The sequence below is a fragment of the Bombina bombina genome, chromosome 12 (assembly GCF_027579735.1).
Source record: "Bombina bombina isolate aBomBom1 chromosome 12, aBomBom1.pri, whole genome shotgun sequence".
Lineage (NCBI taxonomy): Eukaryota > Metazoa > Chordata > Amphibia > Anura > Bombinatoridae > Bombina > Bombina bombina.
In genome coordinates this window covers 154,223,262-154,245,989 of record NC_069510.1, presented here as the reverse complement: position 1 = coordinate 154,245,989, position 22,728 = coordinate 154,223,262, and the positions used below count along the sequence as shown (strand labels likewise).

The 22,728-nt window shown below is 46.8% G+C and overlaps 1 protein-coding gene across 1 annotated transcript in view; it reads right to left on the bottom strand.

Annotated features, from left to right (window-relative positions):
* The window catches only part of DENND1A (DENN domain containing 1A), a 1,966,771-nt gene that overhangs the window by 5,753 nt on the left and 1,938,290 nt on the right, over positions 1-22,728 (bottom strand).

Here is a 22,728-nt window from a genome sequence, read left to right as displayed (position 1 = left end):
CTTCTGTCTCACTATCTGGAACACCTGTCACTCACTCTGACATTCTTCTGTATCACTATCTGGAACACCTGTCACTCACTCTGACATTCTTCTGTATCACTATCTGGAACACCTGTCACTCACTCTGACATTCTTCTGTATCACTATCTGGAACACCTGTCACTCACTCTGACATTCTTCTGTCTCACTATCTGGAACACCTGTCACTCACTCTGACATTCTTCTGTATCACTATCTGGAACCCCTGTCACTCACTCTGACATTCTTCTGTCTCACTATCTGGAACACCTGTCACTCACTCTGACATTCTTCTGTCTCACTATCTGGAACACCTGTCACTCACTCTGACATTCTTCTGTCTCACTATCTTGAACACCTGTCACTCACTCTGACATTCTTCTGTCTCACTATCTGGAACACCTGTCACTCACTCTGACATTCTTCTGTATCACTATCTGGAACATCTGTCACTCACTCTGACATTCTTCTGTCTCACTATCTGGAACACCTGTCACTCACTCTGACATTCTTCTGTCTCACTATCTGGAACACCTGTCTCAAAGAGTGATATCCATCTGTCTCAATGACCAGAACTCCTGTCACCCAGACTGCCTTAAATGGATACCGAACCTAACCCACATTTTATTCTTCCATGATTCAGATAGAGCAGCAATTTTAAGCAATTTTCTAATCTACTCCTATTATCAAATTTTCTTCATTTTTTGGTATGTTTATTTGAAAAAGCAGGATTGTAAGCTTACGAGCCAGCCCATTTTTGGTTCAGAACACTGGATAGCGCTTGCTGACTGGTGGCTACATTTAGCAACCAATCGCTACCCAGGGTGCTGAACCAAAAATGGGACGGCTCCTAAGCTTTACATTCCTGATTTTAAAATAAAGATAGCAAGAGAACAAAGGCAATTTGATAATAGGAGTAAATTAGAAAGATGCTTAAAATTGCTGCTCTATCTGAATCATGAAAGAAAAAAATTGGGTTTACTGTTCCTTTAACAACTGGTTCCCAGCTAGTATCTATATGTCTTGCTGCTGTTTTACCATCCTGGCATTATTTTGGGGCTGATGATCAAAAACTGGCCGGCATGGAGAGATATCCAAATGTTTGTGTTTTTTTTACACCTTATAGTTTAATGAAAGTATCTCTCCTTCACATACATAACCACACATAGTGAGATAAACATCTCTCAAGCTAAAATGTATAAAATGATTGACCTTGCAGTACTAATGAGACGTCTTAGGTCATCTTGTGAAGAGCTTTAGATCATAAGGCCCTCAGTCACTTGTTGTCTGATTCATAACCTGAAACGCCTGTTTCCCAGCTGGCATCCTTCTGTCTCACTAACTGGAACACCTGTATCACAGACTGGCATCCTTCTATCTCACTAACTGGAACACCTGTATCACAGACTGGCATCCTTCTGTCTCACTAACTGGAACACCTGTATCACAGACTGGCATCCTTCTATCTCACTAACTGGAACACCTGTATCACAGACTGGCATCCTTCTATCTCACTAACTGGAACACCTGTATCACAGACTGGCATCCTTCTATCTCACTAACTGGAACACCTGTATCACAGACTGGCATCCTTCTGTCTCACTAACTGGAACACCTGTATCACAGACTGGCATCCTTCTATCTCACTAACTGGAAACCCTGTATCACAGACTGGCATCCTTCTATCTCACTAACTGGAACACCTGTTTCACAGACTGGCATCCTTCTATCTCACTAACTGGAACACCTGTATCACAGACTGGCATCCTTCTATCTCACTAACTGGAAACCCTGTATCACAGACTGGCATCCTTCTATCTAACTAACTGGAACACCTGTTTCACAGACTGGCATCCTTCTATCTCACTAACTGGAACACCTGTATCACAGACTGGCATCCTTCTATCTCACTAACTGGAACACCTGTATCACAGACTGGCATCCTTCTATCTCACTAACTGGAACACCTGTATCACAGACTGACATCCTTCTGTCTCACTAACTGGAACACCTGTATCACAGACTGGCATCCTTCTATCTCACTAACTGGAACACCTGTATCACAGACTGGCATCCTTCTATCTCACTAACTGGAACACCTGTATCACAGACTGGCATCCTTCTATCTCACTAACTGGAACACCTGTATCACAGACTGGTATCCTTCTATCTCACTAACTGGAACACCTGTATCACAGACTGGCATCCTTCTATCTCACTAACTGGAACACCTGTATCACAGACTGGCATCCTTCTATCTCACTAACTGGAACACCTGTATCACAGACTGGCATCCTTCTATCTCACTAACTGGAAACCCTGTATCACAGACTGGCATCCTTCTGTCTCACTAACTGGAACACCTGTATCACAGACTGGCATCTTTCTATCTCACTAACTGGAACACCTGTATCACAGACTGGCATCCTTCTGTATCACTAACTGGAACACCTGTTTCACAGACTGGCATCCTTCTATCTCACTAACTGGAACACCTGTATCACAGACTGGCATCCTTCTATCTCACTATCTGGAAACCCTGTATCACAGACTGGCATCCTTCTATCTCACTAACTGGAACACCTGTATCACAGACTGGCATCCTTCTGTCTCACTAACTGGAACACCTGTATCACAGACTGGCATCCTTCTATCTCACTAACTGGAACACCTGTATCACAGACTGGCATCCTTCTATCTCACTAACTGGAAACCCTGTATCACAGACTGGCATCCTTCTATCTCACTAACTGGAACACCTGTATCACAGACTGGCATCCTTCTATCTCACTAATTGGAAACCCTGTATCACAGACTGGCATCCTTCTGTCTCACTGACTGGAAACCCTGTATCACAGACTGGCATCCTTCTGTATCACTAACTGGAACACCTGTATCACAGACTGGCATTCTTCTGTATCACTAACTGGAACACCTGTATCACAGACTGGCATCCTTCTATCTCACTAACTGGAACACCTGTATCACAGACTGGCATCCTTCTATCTCACTAACTGGAACACCTGTATCACAGACTGGCATCCTTCTGTCTCACTAACTGGAACACCTGTATCACAGACTGGCATCCTTCTGTATCACTAACTGGAAACCTGTATCACAGACTGGCATCCTTCTGTATCACTAACTGGAACACCTGTATCACAGACTGGCATCCTTCCATCTCACTAACTGGAACACCTGTATCACAGCCTGGCATCCTTCTATCTCACTAACTGGAACACCTGTATCACAGACTGGCATCCTTCTATCTCACTAACTGGAACACCTGTATCACAGACTGGCATCCTTCTATCTCACTAACTGGAACACCTGTATCACAGACTGGCATCCTTCTATCTCACTAACTGGAACACCTGTATCACAGACTGGCATCCTTCTATCTCACTAACTGGAACACCTGTATCACAGACTGGCATCCTTCTATCTCACTAACTGTAACACCTGTATCACAGACTGGCATCCTTCTATCTCACTAACTGGAACACCTGTATCACAGACTGGCATCCTTCTATCTCACTAACTGGAACACCTGTATCACAGACTGGCATCCTTCTGTCTCACTAACTGGAACACCTGTATCACAGACTGGCATCCTTCTATCTCACTAACTGGAACACCTGTATCACAGACTGGCATCCTTCTGTCTCACTAACTGGAACACCTGTATCACAGACTGGCATCCTTCTGTCTCACTAACTGGAACACCTGTATCACAGACTGGCATCCTTCTATCTCACTAACTGGAACACCTGTATCACAGACTGGCATCCTTCTATCTCACTAACTGGAACACCTGTATCACAGACTGGCATCCTTCTATCTCACTAACTGGAACACCTGTATCACAGACTGGCATCCTTCTATCTCACTAACTGGAACACCTGTATCACAGACTGGCATCCTTCTATCTCACTAACTGGAAACCCTGTATCACAGACTGGCATCCTTCTATCTCACTAACTGGAACACCTGTATCACAGACTGGCATCCTTCTATCTCACTAACTGGAACACCTGTATCACAGACTGGCATCCTTCTATCTCACTAACTGGAACACCTGTATCACAGACTGGCATCCTTCTATCTCACTAACTGGAACACCTGTATCACAGACTGGCATCCTTCTATCTCACTAACTGGAACACCTGTATCACAGACTGGCATCCTTCTGTCTCACTAACTGGAACACCTGTATCACAGACTGGCATCCTTCTATCTCACTAACTGGAACACCTGTATCACAGACTGGCATCCTTCTATCTCACTAACTGGAACACCTGTATCACAGACTGGCATCCTTCTATCTCACTAACTGGAACACCTGTATCACAGACTGGCATCCTTCTATCTCACTAACTGGAAACACCTGTATCACAGACTGGCATCCTTCTGTCTCACTAACTGGAACACCTGTATCACAGACTGGCATCCTTCTGTCTCACTAACTGGAACACCTGTATCACAGACTGGCATCCTTCTGTATCACTAACTGGAACACCTGTATCACAGACTGGCATCCTTCTATCTCACTAACTGGAACACCTGTATCACAGACTGGCATCCTTCTATCTCACTAACTGGAACACCTGTATCACAGACTGGCATCCTTCTGTCTCACTAACTGGAACACCTGTATCACAGACTGGCATCCTTCTGTATCACTAACTGGAAACCTGTATCACAGACTGGCATCCTTCTGTATCACTAACTGGAACACCTGTATCACAGACTGGCATCCTTCCATCTCACTAACTGGAACACCTGTATCACAGCCTGGCATCCTTCTATCTCACTAACTGGAACACCTGTATCACAGACTGGCATCCTTCTATCTCACTAACTGGAACACCTGTATCACAGACTGGCATCCTTCTATCTCACTAACTGGAACACCTGTATCACAGACTGGCATCCTTCTATCTCACTAACTGGAACACCTGTATCACAGACTGGCATCCTTCTATCTCACTAACTGGAACACCTGTATCACAGACTGGCATCCTTCTATCTCACTAACTGTAACACCTGTATCACAGACTGGCATCCTTCTATCTCACTAACTGGAACACCTGTATCACAGACTGGCATCCTTCTATCTCACTAACTGGAACACCTGTATCACAGACTGGCATCCTTCTGTCTCACTAACTGGAACACCTGTATCACAGACTGGCATCCTTCTATCTCACTAACTGGAACACCTGTATCACAGACTGGCATCCTTCTGTCTCACTAACTGGAACACCTGTATCACAGACTGGCATCCTTCTGTCTCACTAACTGGAACACCTGTATCACAGACTGGCATCCTTCTATCTCACTAACTGGAACACCTGTATCCCAGACTGGCATCCTTCTATCTCACTAACTGGAACACCTGTATCACAGATTGGCATCCTTCTATCTCACTAACTGGAAACCTGTATCACAGACTGGCATCCTTCTATCTCACTAACTGGAAACCTGTATCACAGACTGGCATCCTTCTATCTCACTAATTGGAAACCCTGTATCACAGACTGGCATCCTTCTATCTCACTAACTGGAACACCTGTATCACAGACTGGCATCCTTCTATCTCACTAACTGGAACACCTGTATCACAGACTGGCATCCTTCTATCTCACTAACTGGAACACCTGTATCACAGACTGGCATCCTTCTATCTCACTAACTGGAACAACTGTATCACAGACTGGCATCCTTCTATCTCACTAACTGGAACACCTGTATCACAGACTGGCATCCTTCTATCTCACTAACTGGAACACCTGTATCACAGACTGGCATCCTTCTATCTCACTAACTGGAACACCTGTTTCACAGACTGGCATCCTTCTATCTCACTAACTGGAACACCTGTTTCACAGACTGGCATCCTTCTATCTCACTAACTGGAACACCTGTATCACAGACTGGCATCCTTCTATCTCACTAACTGGAACACCTGTTTCACAGACTGGCATCCTTCTATCTCACTAACTGGAACACCTGTATCACAGACTGGCATCCTTCTATCTCACTAACTGGAACACCTGTATCACAGACTGGCATCCTTTGTCTCACTAACTGGAACACCTGTATCACAGACTGGCATCCTTCTATCTCACTAACTGGAAACCTGTATCACAGACTGGCATCCTTCTGTCTCACTAACTGGAAACCCTGTATCACAGACTGGCATCCTTCTATCTCACTAACTGGAACACCTGTATCACAGACTGGCATCCTTCTATCTCACTAACTGGAACACCTGTTTCACAGACTGGCATCCTTCTATCTCACTAACTGGAACACCTGTTTCACAGACTGGCATCCTTCTATCTCACTAACTGGAACACCTGTTTCACAGACTGGCATCCTTCTGTATCACTAACTGGAACACCTGTATCACAGACTGGCATCCTTCTATCTCACTAACTGGAACACCTGTATCACAGACTGGCATCCTTCTATCTCACTAACTGGAACACCTGTATCACAGACTGGCATCCTTCTATCTCACTAACTGGAACACCTGTTTCACAGACTGGCATCCTTCTATCTCACTAACTGGAACACCTGTTTCACAGACTGGCATCCTTCTGTATCACTAACTGGAACACCTGTATCACAGACTGGCATCCTTCTGTCTCACTAACTGGAACACCTGTATCACAGACTGGCATCCTTCTATCTCACTAACTGGAACACCTGTATCACAGACTGGCATCCTTCTGTCTCACTAACTGGAACACCTGTATCACAGACTGGCATCCTTCTGTCTCACTAACTGGAACACCTGTATCACAGACTGGCATCCTTCTATCTCACTAACTGGAACACCTGTATCACAGACTGGCATCCTTCTATCTCACTAACTGGAACACCTGTTTCACAGACTGGCATCCTTCTATCTCACTAACTGTAACACCTGTATCACAGACTGGCATCCTTCTATCTCACTAACTGGAACACCTGTATCACAGACTGGCATCCTTCTATCTCACTAACTGGAACACCTGTTTCACAGACTGGCATCCTTCTATCTCACTAACTGGAACACCTGTATCACAGACTGGCATCCTTCTATCTCACTAACTGGAACACCTGTATCACAGACTGGCATCCTTCTATCTCACTAACTGGAACAACTGTATCACAGACTGGCATCCTTCTGTATCACTAACTGGAACACCTGTATCACAGACTGGCATCCTTCTATCTCACTAACTGGAACACCTGTATCACAGACTGGCATCCTTCTGTCTCACTAACTGGAACACCTGTATCACAGACTGTCATCCTTCTATCTCACTAACTGGAACACCTGTTTCACAGACTGGCATCCTTCTATCTCACTAACTGGAACACCTGTATCACAGACTGGCATCCTTCTGTCTCACTAACTGGAAACCCTGTATCACAGCCTGGCATCCTTCTGTCTCACTAACTGGAAACCCTGTATCACAGACTGGCATCCTTCTGTCTCACTAACTGGAACACCTGTTTCACAGACTGGCATCCTTCTATCTCACTAACTGGAACACCTGTATCACAGACTGGCATCCTTCTGTCTCACTAACTGGAAACCCTGTATCACAGCCTGGCATCCTTCTATCTCACTAACTGGAAACCCTGTATCACAGATTGGCATCCATCTATCTCACTAACTGGAACACCTGTATCACAGACTGGCATCCTTCTATCTCACTAACTGGAACACCTGTTTCACAGACTGGCATCCTTCTATCTCACTAACTGGAACACCTGTATCACAGACTGGCATCCTTCTATCTCACTAACTGGAACACCTGTATCACAGACTGGCATCCTTCTGTCTCACTAACTGGAACACCTGTATCACAGACTGGCATCCTTCTATCTCACTAACTGGAACACCTGTATCACAGACTGGCATCCTTCTGTCTCACTAACTGGAACACCTGTATCACAGCCTGGCATCCTTCTATCTCACTAACTGTAACACCTGTATCACAGACTGGCATCCTTCTATATCACTAACTGGAACACCTGTATCACAGACTGGCATCCTTCTATCTCACTAACTGGAACACCTGTATCACAGACTGGCATCCTTCTATCTCACTAACTGGAACACCTGTATCACAGACTGGCATCCTTTGTCTCACTAACTGGAAACCTGTATCACAGACTGGCATCCTTCTATCTCACTAACTGGAAACCCTGTATCACAGACTGGCATCCTTCTATCTCACTAACTGGAACACCTGTATCACAGACTGGCATCCTTCTGTCTCACTAACTGGAACACCTGTATCACAGACTGGCATCCTTCTGTCTCACTAACTGGAACACCTGTTTCACAGCCTGGCATCCTTCTGTCTCACTAACTGGAACACCTGTATCACAGCCTGGCATCCTTCTATCTCACTAACTGGAACACCTGTATCACAGACTGGCATCCTTCTGTCTCACTAACTGGAACACCTGTATCACAGACTGGCATCCTTCTATCTCACTAACTGGAACACCTGTATCAAAGACTGGCATCCTTCTATCTCACTAACTGGAAACCCTGTATCACAGACTGGCATCCTTCTATCTCACTAACTGGAACACCTGTATCACAGACTGGCATCCTTCTATCTCACTAACTGGAACACCTGTATCACAGACTGGCATCCTTCTATCTCACTAACTGGAAACCCTGTATCACAGACTGGCATCCTTCTATCTCACTAACTGGAACACCTGTATCACAGACTGGCATCCTTCTATCTCACTAACTGGAACACCTGTATCACAGACTGGCATCCTTCTATCTCACTAACTGGAACACCTGTATCACAGACTGGCATCCTTCTATCTCACTAACTGGAACACCTGTATCACAGAGTGGCATCCTTCTATCTCACTAACTGAAACACCTGTATCACAGACTGGCATCCTTCTATCTCACTAACTGGAACACCTGTTTCACAGACTGGCATCCTTCTATCTCACTAACTGGAACACCTGTATCACAGACTGGCATCCTTCTATCTCACTAACTGGAACACCTGTATCACAGACTGGCATCCTTCTGTCTCACTAACTGGAAACCCTGTATCACAGACTGGCATCCTTCTATCTCACTAACTGGAAACCCTGTATCACAGACTGGCATCCTTCTATCTCACTAACTGGAACACCTGTATCACAGACTGGCATCCTTCTATCTCACTAACTGGAACACCTGTATCACAGACTGGCATCCTTCTATCTCACTAACTGGAACACCTGTATCACAGACTGGCATCCTTCTATCTCACTAACTGGAACACCTGTATCACAGAGTGGCATCCTTCTATCTCACTAACTGAAACACCTGTATCACAGACTGGCATCCTTCTATCTCACTAACTGGAACACCTGTTTCACAGACTGGCATCCTTCTGTATCACTAACTGGAACACCTGTATCACAGACTGGCATCCTTCTATCTCACTAACTGGAAACCTGTATCACAGACTGGCATCCTTCTGTCTCACTAACTGGAAACCTGTATCACAGACTGGCATCCTTCTATCTCACTAACTGGAACACCTGTATCACAGACTGGCATCCTTCTGTCTCACTAACTGGAACACCTGTATCACAGACTGGCATCCTTCTGTCTCACTAACTGGAACACCTGTATCACAGACTGGCATCCTTCTATCTCACTAACTGGAACACCTGTATCACAGACTGGCATCCTTCTATCTCACTAACTGTAACACCTGTATCACAGACTGGCATCCTTCTATCTCACTAACTGGAACACCTGTATCACAGACTGGCATCCTTCTATCTCACTAACTGGAACACCTGTATCACAGACTGGCATCCTTCTGTCTCACTAACTGGAAACCCTGTATCACAGACTGGCATCCTTCTATCTCACTAACTGGAACACCTGTATCACAGACTGGCATCCTTCTATCTCACTAACTGGAACACCTGTATCACAGACTGGCATCCTTCTATCTCACTAACTGGAACACCTGTATCACAGACTGGCATCCTTCTATCTCACTAACTGGAACACCTGTATCACAGACTGGCATCCTTCTGTCTCACTAACTGGAACACCTGTATCACAGACTGGCATCCTTCTATCTCACTAACTGGAACACCTGTATCACAGACTGGCATCCTTCTATCTCACTAACTGGAACACCTGTATCACAGACTGGCATCCTTCTATCTCACTAACTGGAACAACTGTATCACAGACTGGCATCCTTCTATCTCACTAACTGGAACACCTGTATCACAGACTGGCATCCTTCTGTCTCACTAACTGGAAACCCTGTATCACAGACTGGCATCCTTCTGTCTCACTAACTGGAACACCTGTATCACAGCCTGGCATCCTTTGTCTCACTAACCGTAACACCTGTATCACAGACTGGCATCCTTCTATCTCACTAACTGGAACACCTGTATCACAGACTGGCATCCTTCTATCTCACTAACTGGAAACCCTGTATCACAGACTGGCATCCTTCTATCTCACTAACTGGAACACCTGTATCACAGACTGGCATCCTTCTGTCTCACTAACTGGAACACCTGTATCACAGACTGGCATCCTTCTATCTCACTAACTGGAACACCTGTATCACAGACTGGCATCCTTCTGTCTCACTAACTGGAAACCCTGTATCACAGACTGGCATCCTTCTGTCTCACTAACTGGAACACCTGTATCACAGACTGGCATCCTTCTATATCACTAACTGGAACACCTGTATCACAGACTGGCATCCTTCTATCTCACTAACTGTAACACCTGTATCACAGACTGGCATCCTTCTATATCACTAACTGGAACACCTGTATCACAGACTGGCATCCTTCTATATCACTAACTGGAACACCTGTATCACAGACTGGCATCCTTCTATCTCACTAACTGGAACACCTGTATCACAGACTGGCATCCTTCTATCTCACTAACTGGAACACCTGTATCACAGACTGGCATCCTTCTATCTCACTAACTGGAACACCTGTATCACAGACTGGCATCCTTCTATCTCACTAACTGGAACACCTGTATCACAGACTGGCATCCTACTGTCTCACTAACTGGAACACCTGTATCACAGACTGGCATCCTTCTATCTCACTAACTGGAACACCTGTATCACAGACTGGCATCCTTCTATCTCACTAACTGGAACACCTGTATCACAGACTGGCATCCTTCTATCTCACTAACTGGAACACCTGTATCACAGACTGGCATCCTTCTGTCTCACTAACTGGAACACCTGTATCACAGACTGGCATCCTTCTGTCTCACTAACTGGAAACCCTGTATCACAGCCTGGCATCCTTCTATCTCACTAACTGGAAACCTGTATCACAGACTGGCATCCTTCTGTCTCACTAACTGGAAACCCTGTATCACAGACTGGCATCCTTCTGTCTCACTAACTGGAACACCTGTATCACAGACTGGCATCCTTCTATCTCACTAACTGGAACACCTGTATCACAGACTGGCATCCTTCTATCTCACTAACTGGAACACCTGTATCACAGACTGGCATCCTTCTATCTCACTAACTGGAACACCTGTATCACAGACTGGCATCCTTCTGTCTCACTAACTGGAACACCTGTATCACAGACTGGCATCCTTCTATCTCACTAACTGGAACACCTGTATCACAGACTGGCATCCTTCTATCTCACTAACTGGAACACCTGTATCACAGACTGGCATCCTTCTGTCTCACTAACTGGAACACCTGTATCACAGAGTGGCATCCTTCTATCTCACTAACTGGAACACCTGTATCACAGACTGGCATCCTTCTATCTCACTAACTGGAACACCTGTATCACAGACTGGCATCCTTCTGTCTCACTAACTGGAACACCTGTATCACAGACTGGCATCCTTCTATCTCACTAACTGAAACGCCTGTTTCCCAGCTGGCATCCTTCTGTCTCACTAACTGGAACACCTGTATCACAGACTGGCATCCTTCTGTATCACTAACTGGAACACCTGTATCACAGACTGGCATCCTTCTATCTCACTAACTGGAACACCTGTATCACAGCCTGGCATCCTTCTATCTCACTAACTGGAACACCTGTATCACAGACTGGCATCCTTCTGTCTCACTAACTGGAACACCTGTATCACAGACTGGCATCCTTCTATCTCACTAACTGGAACACCTGTATCACAGACTGGCATCCTTCTATCTCACTAACTGGAAACCCTGTATCACAGACTGGCATCCTTCTATCTCACTAACTGGAACACCTGTATCACAGACTGGCATCCTTCTATCTCACTAACTGGAACACCTGTATCACAGACTGGCATCCTTCTATCTCACTATCTGGAAACCCTGTATCACAGACTGGCATCCTTCTATCTCACTAACTGGAACACCTGTATCACAGCCTGGCATCCTTCTATCTCACTAACTGGAACACCTGTATCACAGACTGGCATCCTTCTGTCTCACTAACTGGAACACCTGTATCACAGACTGGCATCCTTCTATCTCACTAACTGGAACACCTGTATCACAGACTGGCATCCTTCTGTCTCACTAACTGGAAACCCTGTATCACAGACTGGCATCCTTCTATCTCACTAACTGGAACACCTGTATCACAGACTGGCATCCTTCTGTCTCACTAACTGGAACACCTGTATCACAGACTGGCATCCTTCTATCTCACTAACTGAAACGCCTGTTTCCCAGCTGGCATCCTTCTGTCTCACTAACTGGAACACCTGTATCACAGACTGGCATCCTTCTATCTCACTAACTGGAACACCTGTATCACAGACTGGCATCCTTCTATCTCACTAACTGGAACACCTGTATCACAGACTGGCATCCTTCTGTATCACTAACTGGAACACCTGTTTCCCAGACTGGCATCCTTCTATCTCACTAACTGGAACACCTGTATCACAGACTGGCATCCTTCTATCTCACTAACTGGAACACCTGTATCACAGACTGGCATCCTTCTATCTCACTAACTGGAACACCTGTATCACAGACTGGCATCCTTCTATCTCACTAACTGGAACACCTGTATCACAGACTGGCATCCTTCTATATCACTAACTGGAACACCTGTATCACAGACTGGCATCCTTCTATCTCACTAACTGGAACACCTGTATCACAGACTGGCATCCTTTGTCTCACTAACTGGAAACCCTGTATCACAGACTGGCATCCTTCTATCTCACTAACTGAAACGCCTGTATCACAGACTGGCATCCTTCTATCTCACTAACTGGAACACCTGTATCACAGACTGGCATCCTTCTGTCTCACTAACTGGAAACCCTGTATCACAGACTGGCATCCTTCTGTCTCACTAACTGGAACACCTGTATCACAGACTGGCATCCTTCTGTCTCACTAACTGGAACACCTGTATCACAGACTGGCATCCTTCTGTCTCACTAACTGGAACACCTGTATCACAGACTGGCATCCTTCTATCTCACTAACTGGAACACCTGTATCACAGACTGGCATCCTTCTATATCACTAACTGGAACACCTGTATCACAGACTGGCATCCTTCTATCTCACTAACTGGAACACCTGTATCACAGACTGGCATCCTTTGTCTCACTAACTGGAAACCCTGTATCACAGACTGGCATCCTTCTATCTCACTAACTGAAACGCCTGTATCACAGACTGGCATCCTTCTATCTCACTAACTGGAACACCTGTATCACAGACTGGCATCCTTCTGTCTCACTAACTGGAACACCTGTATCACAGACTGGCATCCTTCTATCTCACTAACTGGAACACCTGTATCACAGACTGGCATCCTTCTATCTCACTAACTGGAACACCTGTATCACAGACTGGCATCCTTCTATCTCACTAACTGGAACACCTGTATCACAGACTGGCATCCTTCTGTCTCACTAACTGGAACACCTGTATCACAGACTGGCATCCTTCTATCTCACTAACTGAAACGCCTGTTTCCCAGCTGGCATCCTTCTGTCTCACTAACTGGAACACCTGTATCACAGACTGGCATCCTTCTGTATCACTAACTGGAACACCTGTATCACAGACTGGCATCCTTCTATCTCACTAACTGGAACACCTGTATCACAGCCTGGCATCCTTCTATCTCACTAACTGGAACACCTGTATCACAGACTGGCATCCTTCTATCTCACTAACTGGAACACCTGTATCACAGACTGGCATCCTTCTATCTCACTAACTGGAACACCTGTATCACAGACTGGCATCCTTCTATCTCACTAACTGGAAACCCTGTATCACAGACTGGCATCCTTCTATCTCACTAACTGGAAACCCTGTATCACAGACTGGCATCCTTCTGTCTCACTAACTGGAAACCCTGTATCACAGACTGGCATCCTTCTATCTCACTAACTGGAACACCTGTATCACAGACTGGCATCCTTCTATCTCACTAACTGGAAACCCTGTATCACAGACTGACATCCTTCTGTCTCACTAACTGGAAACCCTGTATCACAGACTGGCATCCTTCTATCTCACTAACTGAAACGCCTGTTTCCCAGCTGGCATCCTTCTGTCTCACTAACTGGAACACCTGTATCACAGACTGGCATCCTTCTGTCTCACTAACTGGAACACCTGTATCACAGACTGGCATCCTTCTATCTCACTAACTGGAACACCTGTATCACAGACTGGCATCCTTCTATCTCACTAACTGGAAACCCTGTATCACAGACTGGCATCCTTCTATCTCACTAACTGGAACACCTGTATCACAGACTGGCATCCTTCTATCTCACTAACTGGAACACCTGTATCACAGACTGGCATCCTTCTGTATCACTAACTGGAACACCTGTTTCCCAGACTGGCATCCTTCTATCTCACTAACTGGAACACCTGTATCACAGACTGGCATCCTTCTATCTCACTAACTGGAACACCTGTATCACAGACTGGCATCCTTCTATCTCACTAACTGGAACACCTGTATCACAGACTGGCATCCTTCTATATCACTAACTGGAACACCTGTATCACAGACTGGCATCCTTCTATCTCACTAACTGGAACACCTGTATCACAGACTGGCATCCTTTGTCTCACTAACTGGAAACCCTGTATCACAGACTGGCATCCTTCTATCTCACTAACTGAAACGCCTGTATCACAGACTGGCATCCTTCTATCTCACTAACTGGAACACCTGTATCACAGACTGGCATCCTTCTATCTCACTAACTGGAACACCTGTATCACAGACTGGCATCCTTCTATCTCACTAACTGGAACACCTGTATCACAGACTGGCATCCTTCTATCTCACTAACTGGAAACCCTGTATCACAGACTGGCATCCTTCTGTCTCACTAACTGGAACACCTGTATCACAGACTGGCATCCTTCTGTCTCACTAACTGGAACACCTGTATCACAGACTGGCATCCTTCTGTCTCACTAACTGGAACACCTGTATCACAGACTGGCATCCTTCTGTATCACTAACTGGAAACCCTGTATCACAGACTGGCATCCTTCTATCACACTAACTGGAACACCTGTTTCACAGACTGGCATCCTTCTATCTCACTAACTGGAACACCTGTTTCCCAGACTGGCATCCTTCTATCTCACTAACTGGAACACCTGTATCACAGACTGGCATCCTTCTGTCTCACTAACTGGAACACCTGTATCACAGACTGGCATCCTTCTATCTCACTAACTGGAACACCTGTATCACAGACTGGCATCCTTCTATCTCACTAACTGGAACACCTGTATCACAGACTGGCATCCTTCTATCTCACTAACTGGAACACCTGTATCACAGACTGGCATCCTTCTATCTCACTAACTGGAACACCTGTTTCACAGACTGGCATCCTTCTGTATCACTAACTGGAAACCTGTATCACAGACTGGCATCCTTCTATCTCACTAACTGGAACACCTGTTTCACAGACTGGCATCCTTCTGTATCACTAACTGGAAACCCTGTATCACAGACTGGCATCCTTCTATCTCACTAACTGGAAACCCTGTATCACAGACTGGCATCCTTTTATCTCACTAACTGGAACACCTGTTTCCCAGACTGGCATCCTTCTGTCTCGCTGCCTGTAACTCCTGTTTAATCCCAAAATAGAACAGCACACCTGTCAAGTGGGGCATGGAAAGAGACTAGCCAAGTCTCAATAGGACTTCCAAAATACAAATGTTTTTCAACCACCAATGTTTTAAAAATACCAGGGTCCCAGGGCACAAACAATGTACAAACAACGTTTTAAGCCTGCAATAGGCTCTTTGTCATGTCACCTTCTGTCTCACTGCCAGTAACTCCTGTGTACCAGCCTGGTATCCTTCTGTCTCGCTGCCAGTAACTCCTGTGTACCAGCCTGGTATCCTTCTGTCTCACTGCCAGTAACTCCTGTGTACCAGCCTGGTATCCTTCTGTCTCACTGCCAGTAACTCCTGTGTACCAGCTTGGTATCCTTCTATCTCACTGCCTGTAACTCCTGTGTACCAGCCTGGCATCCTTCTGTCTCGCTGCCAGTAACTCCTGTGTACCAGCCTGGCATCCTTCTGTCTCGCTGCCAGTAACTCCTGTGTACCAGCCTGGTATCCTTCTGTCTCACTGCCAGTAACTCCTGTGTACCAGCCTGGTATCCTTCTGTCTCACTGCCAGTAACTCCTGTGTACCAGCTTGGTATCCTTCTATCTCACTGCCTGTAACTCCTGTGTACCAGCCTGGCATCCTTCTGTCTCGCTGCCAGTAACTCCTGTGTACCAGCCTGGCATCCTTCTGTCTCGCTGCCAGTAACTCCTGTGTACCAGCCTGGTATCCTTCTGTCTCACTGCCTGTAACTCCTGTGTACCAGCCTGGTATCCTTCTGTCTCACTGCCAGTAACTCCTGTGTACCAGCCTGGTATCCTTCTGTCTCACTGCCAGTAACTCCTGTGTACCAGCTTGGTATCCTTCTATCTCACTGCCAGTAACTCCTGTGTACCAGCCTGGCATCCTTCTGTCTCGCTGCCAGTAACTCCTGTGTACCAGCCTGGTATCCTTCTGTCTCACTGCCAGTAACTCCTGTGTACCAGCCTGGTATCCTTCTGTCTCACTGCCAGTAACTCCTGTGTACCAGCCTTGTATCCTTCTGTCTCGCTGCCAGTAACTCCTGTGTACCAGCCTGGTATCCTTCTGTCTCGCTGCCAGTAACTCGTGTGTACCAGCCTGGTATCCTTCTGTCGCACTGCCAGTAACTCCTGTGTACCAGCCTGGTATCCTTCTGTCTCACTGCCTGTAACTCCTGTGTACCAGCCTGGTATCCTTCTGTCTCACTGCCAGTAACTCCTGTGTACCAGACTGGCATCCTTCTGTCTCACTGCCAGTAACTCATGTGTACCATCCTGGTATCCTTCTGTCTCACTGCTAGTAACTCCTGTGTACCAGCCTGGTATCCTTCTGTCTCACTGCCTGTGACACCTGTGTACCAGACTGGTATCCTTCTGTCTCACTGCCAGTAACTCCTGTGTACCAGCCTGGTATCCTTCTGTCTCACTGCCTGTAACTCCTGTGTACCATCCTGGTATCCTTCTGTCTCACTGCCAGTAACTCCTGTGTACCAGACTGGTATCCTTCTGTCTCACTGCCTGTAACTCCTGTGTACCAGCCTGGTATCCTTCTGTCTCACTGCCTGTAACTCCTGTGTACCATCCTGGTATCCTTCTGTCTCACTGCCAGTAACTCCTGTGTACCAGCCTGGTATCCTTCTGTCTCACTGCCAGTAACTCCTGTGTACCATCCTGGTATCCTTCTGTCTCACTGCCTGTAACTCCTGTGTACCATCCTGGTATCCTTCTGTCTCACTGCCTGTAACTCCTGTGTACCAGCCTGGTATCCTTCTGTCTCACTGCCAGTAACTCCTGTGTACCAGCCTGGCATCCTTCTGTCTCACTGCCAGTAACTCCTGTGTACCATCCTGGTATCCTTCTGTCTCACTGCCTGTAACTCCTGTGTACCAGCCTGGTATCCTTCTGTCTCACTGCCTGTAACTCCTGTGTACCAGACTGGTATCCTTTTGTCTCACTGCCAGTAACTCCTGTGTACCAGACTGGCATCCTTCTGTCTCACTGCCTGTAACTCCTGTGTACCATCCTGGTATCCTTCTGTCTCACTGCCAGTAACTCCTGTGTACCATCCTGGTATCCTTCTGTCTCACTGCCAGTAACTCCTGTGTACCATCCTGGTATCCTTCTGTCTCACTGCCTGTAACTCCTGTGTACCATCCTGGTATCCTTCTGTCTCACTGCCTGTAACTCCTGTGTACCAGCCTGGTATCCTTCTATCTCACTGCCAGTAACTCCTGTGTACCAGCCTGGCATCCTTCTGTCTCACTGCCAGTAACTCCTGTGTACCAGCCTGGTATCCTTCTGTCTCACTGCCAGTAACTCCTGTGTACCAGCCTGGCATCCTTCTGTCTCACTGCCAGTAACTCCTGTGTACCAGCCTGGCATCCTTCTATCTCACTGCCTGTAACTCCTGTGTACCATCCTGGTATCCTTCTGTCTCACTGCCTGTGACACCTGTGTACCAGACTGGTATCCTTCTGTCTCACTGCCTGTAACTCCTGTGTACCAGACTGGTATCCTTCTGTCTCACTGCCAGTAACTCCTGTGTAGCACACTGGCATCCTTCTTTGACGGACCTCTAAGTTACCCTGCCTGGGTATGTCCGCCTGTCCTGCTTCCCTATTACTGGGACCACCAATAAGCAGAAAAATACCCCAATAATCAGACAAGACTGATTTTGTAGTATAACAAGAACAACACTTTATTGAAGAGTGTACAGATATTTTATACTCTTTAAGGGACAATCCCCCTTCAACTGGGTAATCACATCAAACAGAGGAAAAATAGGAATGCTATTAACACAGATAACAGTTGGTCTGACTCTGGGCACGTAGGCTCCCTTTGATGGGAAATAGGATAAGTGGTGCCTAAGAGTCTGGGGCAGGTTCTATTGATAAGAAATTAGTTATCCGGGTGGGGTCTAGAGGTGACGAAACTAGTTCCAGAGATCCAGTTACGTGTGATACAAATTCCTGCCCTGAAAGACACAAGTCTCAACAAAACCCCTGCTCCTTAGCATTCCTGATAATTCCATTGTCGGTAGAAAACATGCTTGTTACGAGTGAAAATGGTATTGGGCTTCCGTAACCGACATTTGTAAATAACCTGTCCGAAAACAGTTCCAGGAGGCCGGTACTAGGGCTGTGCCTTAGCCGTTTAAACCACGACACTGCCCAGAGTACTCTCCCGGTATAAAGATGGTACCCCTGCAGTCTATAGCCCTCAGTTCACCACAATACTCCCCCTCCCGTTCATAGTCCGGCAGACCTGGCTCAATCCACACGGGTCAGCTTCAGGATGTCCGGGAGTAAGGACTACTTATAAATCAGTTTGCCGGGAAAGGCCATAAGCATTGCCAGATACTGAACAGCAAAATTGTAGGGCTGCAGGGCAAGACTCCAGAGCAATAGGTACCCACTGTCCCTGGAAACTCGGTTGAGCCAAATCAAAGGGTTGTGATCAGTGAGCACCATGAACGATTGTCCGTAGAGGTACGGCTGTAACTTTTACAAGGCCCACACCAGTGCCAGACAAAATTTTTCTATGGCTGCGTATCCCACTTCCCGGGGTAACAACTTGCGGTTGATATAGCCCACCGGGTGCTCACTCCTGCACTTGGCTCATTACTGCTCCAAACCCTAAAGTAGAGGCATCTGTGTGGACACAAAAACCTTTGTTTGGGTCAGGAGCAGCTAGATTGGGTGCAGATGTTAAAGCGCTCTTGATTCCTTGGAAGGCAGCCTTGCACTCTGGGGACCACAGGACCTGTCGGGGAAAGTGTTTCTTGGTCAGGTCAGTAAGGGGCTTAGCAATCGTGTTATAGTCGAGGACAAATCTCCGGGAATACCCTGCGGATCCTAGGAAAGCTAAGACCTGGGTTTTTGTCCTGGGAGTGGGTCACTGGGCAACTGCCTTAACCTTCGCAGGTTTAGGACGCTGTCACTCACAGCCCACCCGATGTCCAAGGTACTGGACCTCGGACATCCCTATGCTACATTTCTCTGGCTTTAGAGTCAGTCCCGCAGCCCTAATGTGGTCCAACTTGGTACCAAGGTAGAGCAGATGCTCTTCCCAGGTATTGCTGTAGATCGCGATCTCGTTCAGATATGCGCAGGCATAGTTCTGGATGTCATCAAGGAGCCGATCTACCATCCGCTGAAATGTCGCCGGAGCGTTTTTCATCCCAAACGGCATGACCATAAACTGGTACAGGCCAAATGGCTTCCGTGTCCAGCAGAATTTTCCAGTACCCTTTGCATAGGTCAAGGGTGGTCAGAAAGTTTCCCAGAGTGATGCAATCTAATAGCTCATTCACTCGGGGCATCGGGTACGCGTCAGTCGTGGTGCGGTCATTAAGTCTTCCATAATCTACACAAAAGCGAGTCGTACCATCCCGCTTTGGCACCAACACTACTGGGGATGCCCAGGGGCTATTGGACGGCTTGATGAATCTTTCCTCATCCCATCTCTAACTGCCACGGGTACATGGTAAGCCGCCTGTCGTAGTTGCGGTTGTCCTGGGGTCTCCACGCGGTGCACTATCATGGTAGCGTACCAAGGAGTGGTGGAGAACATTTCCTGATGCTGGCTAAGGGTCCTCCTGACCTGCGCCTTCTGTAAGGTCCCTAGCTGCTTGTCTAACCTCACTGCCTCTATTCCTACATCATCTCTAGCCTGCTCGGGCAGCTCTGGCAGGGAAAGGTTCTCAGAGTTTTCCCCGGCAAGATTGCATATAGCGGCTACCTCTTCCGACCTCTTGTGGACTCTATCATCTGAACATTTAGCTACAAGGTAGGTAGCTTCACAGAGTTGTTTCACCACTTTCTAAGGTCCTTGTTAGGCGGCCTGTAACTTGTCAGCCTTAGATGGCTTCAGGGCGAGAACTTTCTGTCCCACAGCCAAGGTACGGTTCCAGGCTGTACGATCATACCACTGTTTCTGCCATCACTGTGTGTACTGAAGATTCTCCTGGACAGTGTCCGTGAGTTCTTGCAGCCGGTCCCTCAAAGCTAACACATACCCTATGATAGAGGACCTCATCCCCCTCCCCTCCTTCCCAGTGGGCACTAATTAAGTCTAGTGGCCCCCTCACTCCTTTTTCCGTACAATAGCTCAAATGGGGAGAATCTGTTGGATTCCTGTGGCACCTCCTGATAAGCAAACAGGAGATGGGGTAGGAATTTCTCCCAAGCCTTGTGAGAGGTTGCAAATGTCTGAAGCAACTGCTTCAGAGTTCCATTAAACCTTTCACACAGTCCAGTCGTCTGGGGGTGATAAGGAGAGCTATGCAGAGGATTTATCCTGCATAGTTTTTAGAGTTGCTGGGTCAGATCAGCAGTAAACTGAGTCCCCTGGTCAGAGAGTATCTCCCGAGGAAAACCCACCCTGGCAAAGATCTGGTTCAGGGCTTCTGCCACTGTCTCTGCATGCATATTTGTCAGGGGGATTGCCTGCAGGTAGCATAATCTACCACCATCAAGATGTATCTCTTACCAGAGGGACTGGGGCAAGGTAGGGGTCCAACCAGGTCTACAGCATCCGGGTAAATGGCTCAGAGACTGTTGGTAGGGGATACAGGGAAGCCTTAGACCGGTCACCCCGTTGCCCACCCGCTGACAGGTATTGATGTCCGGCAGTAGTGCCTAATGTCCAGAACAACTGGGTAAAGCAGTGGTGCGTCTTGGTCACTCCGAAATTAATGACTAGGGGGATGTCATGCCCAATGCCAAGCAGGTGAGGGCGATAGTGTCCGGGTTTTTCCCTGTTGTGTTTGCCATGTGCTGCTGGCAGCCATTTTACTCACCTCTCTTCTTGACTTGGTGCATTGTGGGGGATGCTGCTCACTTCCTGCAATTCCTTTTATGGCCAGACTGTTGTGCATCATCCATGTGAGACAGGATACAGTCTCAGAATTGTGATGTCATCATTTATTATTTAAAGGGCCTCTGTTCAGTATGCTTTGCCTTTGCGTTGTCTGAGACCTGGCTGCCTGACGTCCTTCCTGGTTCCTGATCCCTGGCTTGTTAGTGAATCTGCTGTTCTCCTTGTTCCTGATTCCGGCTCATCTGACTATTCGCTTTGGCTCCTGACTCGGCTCGTCTGACTACCAGCTCTGGTTTTGACTCCTGGCTTGTTATTTGACTTGTGGACTTTTTATTATTTTTTGCTATTAATAAAGGTGTGATTAATTTTGCACTTCTCGTCTCAGTCTGATTCCTGGCACCCTGACATTACGCAAAGGCCATGAATCCTGATGCTGCTAATTATCCACCTTTACCTGCCATCATTTCCAGGATGGATGTACAGGATCACAGCTTGGATCAATTTGCACTAGCCCTGCAAACCCTGCTGACTCGCACTGCACATTTGGACCAAAGTGTCCCGCATGTTATGGCTGCTCCTGTTTCCGCTGCTGCACCTTTGCCTACCAGGAGCATGTCCGGTTCTGCACCTCTACCTCAGCGATATGGAGGCGATCCTATTCAGTGCAGAGGGTTTTTGAACCAGGTGGGCATTTACTTTGAGATGTTACCTCAGGCGTTTCCCT